General features: G+C 37.6%; 1 long non-coding RNA gene across 1 annotated transcript; it reads left to right on the plus strand.

Moving 5' to 3' along the window:
• The first annotated feature begins 620 nt into the window (after positions 1–620).
• Positions 621–3,717, plus strand: LOC140243706 (uncharacterized). Its single transcript, XR_011902246.1, has 3 exons — positions 621–744; positions 1,473–1,609; positions 1,987–3,717. It is a non-coding gene; the product is annotated as an uncharacterized lncRNA (long non-coding RNA).
• Positions 3,718–4,442: the final 725 nt, after the last annotated feature.

A 4,442-nucleotide genomic window follows, 5' to 3' on the forward strand; every position in this document is an offset into this window, starting at 1 on the left:
CTGCGTAGAGTGATCATCTGGTCACTCTCGGTTTTTACAAATAGTTTGTGGAGAGTCAACCGTGTATATGTTGTCACGGCAGCTATGATCGCGGACCAAAAACGTGAATTCACATGTTTGGTAAGGTACCTAATTATTGTCTCCGGTACACATGGCATTGCAAAAATGTTGATTGAAGTGTATCTATTGTGCGTATACATAAGTGGCTAATGGCGTATATGCATTGCAGCGCAGTTCACTCAGTCCCTAGTGTAGTGGTTAATGGTGTATGCTTTATAACACAGTAGGTGCTAGTTGTTGAGAAAGGTCTGTCAGATATTATTGTGGCAAATGTGGGTATCTTTTGTAGGGCAACAGCCAGCATCACATTCAAGGACCATCCTGACTAGGCAGCTCAGTGAAGCCAGTGACATACCCTCTCGTCAGTTGAGACCAGCCCTCCCAGCTACCGAGCTTGATGTCAGAAGCCAGTGAAATTCCCTCTCGTCAGTTTCGACCAGCTACCCAGCTCGGTGAAGCCAGTGACATCTCCTTTCATCAGTTGAAACCAGCCCTCCTAGCTAACCAGCTTGATGAAGCCAGTGACATTTCCTCTCGTCAGTTTCGACCAGCTACACCCAGCTTGGTGAAGCCAGTGATGTCCCCTCTCATCAGTCGAGACCAGCCCTCCCAGCTACCCAGCTTGATGAAGCCAGTGACATCCCCTCTTGCCCATTGAAACCAGCCCTTGCACTGGTACAAAAGGTTTGTACAAACTGTCTTTAATTACCTGGTACATTTTGTTTTAATACACCTAGATCCAACAACTGTTTTGAACCTGCAAATGAAAATTAATGTTGATATTTAGTAAACAAAACATCAATAAATTGTTCGATTTAACTCTGTGTTCTCAAACGATGCTGTTATTATTCTTGCTGTAATAATTGATAACATTTTTTTTTTTTGAACCCATAGCTGTGGTAGTGGTTAATAAGATTATGGTTGTCTTGATCATTACTTTTAGGGTTACAAGTTACATAGTTTGTACATTGCAGCCACATATAGGCCTCCTATATGATTGTATGTTGAATTACAGACTCCCAGATCCCATGCATGTGGCTGGATTTAAAGACATAGGCCCTATAAGAGCTTGTATACATAGGGCCTACTTTGTAGATGCACAATGAGAGGCTGAGGTCATCCCGACGTCATGTGCAGTGTCAACTCATCAAAAATTTGGCTAGGGTTTGTAGGTCTTATTTTCCTTTTTGCTATTTAACTTCTACAGTAGACAGTCTATTTCTAACATATTTCATGGAGTTTTCTCTGTTGCATATATGTGAGCACTACAAGATATAGCTACCTGGTAGACTCTACACTGAAATAAAAGGGATAGCAAGTTCTGTGACTAAATTTACAGAGTGGTGAAGAACTAATGCGACTATCCTAATTGTAAGTCAGTGTTAATGCCTTTCATTGTGTCTGATATACAGATGAACTCCTGTCCAGATGCCCCTGTGAAATGGAAAAGGACAAGTTCGTGAATGCCGTTGCCTTCTCCAATTAGTTGTGGAGGAAAATGCTACTCTGAGGAAAGGACTTGGGTCAGATTGAAGTGGATCAAAACCTGGTGAGAGTGCTGACAGATATTGATTTTATCAGAGCCTGGGCAGATGTTAGAAGATAACAGGTTAGATGATGAAGACGTCCCTTTGGCATGCATATTTAGGAATTTTTATGTAAATATCATAAATAAAGTGGGCTACTAAGTATTTTCATTGGACTTTCAGCATCTAACATAATTACTTTCATCGGTACTAAACTTGTCATTGCTTGAATGTTAGTCATTAAAGAGAATATTTACTATGTGTAATACTGAATAGTTAATTGAGTCTATATGAGTAGTAAAATAATTTTTCATTGTAAATGTGTAGTAGTTACTATATTACCAACATTCAGTCATTAGATGAGAGATCAATAGAATGTGCTTGTTGGCCTCTATTGCAGTGGAACAGCTAGCATCACATCCAAGTGCCATCCCAGATATCCAGGTTGTTGAAGCCAGTGACACCCCCTCTCGCCAAATAAGACTGCCTCTTCTAGGCTACGCAGCTCAGCAAGACCTGTGACATCCATCTCGCCAGTGGAGACCAGCCCTCTCTACCACCAAACTCAGTGAAACCAGTGACATCCCCTCTCATTAATCAGAACCAGCCCTCCCAGCTACTTACATGTAGCTCCATGAAGCCAGTGACATCCCCTCTCATGTTCTTCTTTGTGGCTGGCAAATGTTTGAAAACTGAACTTGGATGACGTCAATGTCATAATTATGTTGAGTGCATCCAAGTGATGGCAATGATAATAGCTCTGACACCAGCTCTTCCTGTAGGCCTACTGTCAATTTATGCCTTCATTGTGTATAATAGCAAAAGACATGTTAGTAATGAAAAAGCTGCACCTTTGTACCAGGATTGTTGGGGATTCTGATAAATGCACATTGAACATGAATAACATCAATTCCAATCATAGACCTACATTCATGTGATGGCAATACTAACTGATATGACACTACATTCATATTTCTGAACTCTCTATTTCTGTCTTTTCTGTGAGGTAACAACAAACATGTTAGTACTCAAATGTGTGAATCAGAATGAAACATTGAATTGATTGCATAGAAAATTTGTTCTTGCCCCATGTGGCAAGTAGGGAATATAAATCCTGTAAACTCCTAAACTGCATGTGCTTAAATTGTTACTGGAAACTGAAAGGGCTGCAATATCCAGGCACAAAGTGTTTTGTCCTTTTATTTTTTCATTTGGTCTTTTTTCCCCCTGTGTTTCCCAGGTGTTTCAGTGGTGAAAAGCTACAATTACTCCGTTACAATAAAATATTGCATCAGTGTTTTAAAGTGAACTTACGCAGGGCTGTCATGCACAGCAGTGTACATCACTGAAAGGGCCTTTCACACATTTCATTATTGCTCTAATTATTATTATTATTACTACTACTACTATTGTTGTTATTGCTAATGTTTTTATTACTATCATCATCTTCATAATGATTATTGTCCTCATCATCATTTATGTGATCACTGATATCATGCCATGTGTTACATTCAAGTGGCACAGCAGATCCTACACAGTAGCATTGTCCATCAGCATTTTGGAAGACACTTTTCAGCACATAATTTTGTGATAACTCTATCAAATCACATTATTATGAGGACAATATTTTTGTGGTAAATGGAGTTTGTGCCCTTGTAATATTCATTGCATCTATATTTTATAGCCAAAAAAAGGTATGAATTTTGATAAACAAATGTGTTGGAAGTACTTCAAACAAGATGTTCAGTTTTCATTCACATAGATATAAAAATACATTGTAATATACATTTTGGTAGGTCCCTACATGATGTTCTACTGATATAATTGTATACGCTAAAACCCTAAACTGAATGTGTTTTGACAATGCAATATGTAGAAGGTCTCCACACTGAAATAGTATAGTGTTCTTTGTACTTGAAGTCATTAAACCATGTGACATTGATTCTTGGACCTTCACTTAATTTTTTTTTCCCTGCAAATGTGCAAGTTATTTGAAAGTGGTTGCATTTGTTAGGTTTTTTTAATTTACATGTTATATTATTGTTATCATAATTGTTCAATATGATAGGAGTATAATGTGTAGATGCCAAAATTGACTAATGACAGAATGCTGAGCAGTGTTTTTTTTTTTTTTTTTTTTTTTTTTTTTTGCAAATGACTACCTTACCTGTGTAAATTGGCAATCTTTGCTATACAACTATTTCTATTATGACATTTCATATTTAAAAGATATAGGCCTACATGCAAGTCGTCAGCACAGGATTTTGTTATCTCTACATTGTATATCACATCACATTACTGTGAGAGCAGTTTCTACATGTAGCACATTTGCAATTAGAACCTGTGCTCATGATGCAACACCAAATGTGTTTAATTACTGGTACACATTTGATTTATGTCATGTTATTCTTACTTATGTTTTGACCTGTCTGTTTTCCCTCATTTTTCATCTTTCCTTTCGTCTCTTCCCTGTGCGCTTAGAAACATTGTATTAAGCGCATTACAAATGTAATGTATTATTATTATTATTATTATTCATGCAAAGATAAAAGAAAATGTAAAGTCAGTGTACCCTGGTACACACAACTTCTAATGTAGGTCCCATGTACACATGCAATTTTTATGTACACATGAAATTTGTATATGTATGCATGGTAGTATAACGTACAGTGTAAGTGTAGGGATTTACTTTGAACCATTTATTATAAGTGTATCCCCCCTTCTGTTATAACAGGTACCACCCCTCTACACATAAATACGTCAACCCACACATACAGTAGTATTCACATTTACATTCATCCACGCATCCCACCTATCACAGACACACCACATATCACATGACATTTTCCACTCTTT

This window comes from Diadema setosum, chromosome 20 (assembly GCF_964275005.1).
Source record: "Diadema setosum chromosome 20, eeDiaSeto1, whole genome shotgun sequence".
Taxonomy (NCBI): Eukaryota; Metazoa; Echinodermata; class Echinoidea; order Diadematoida; family Diadematidae; genus Diadema; species Diadema setosum.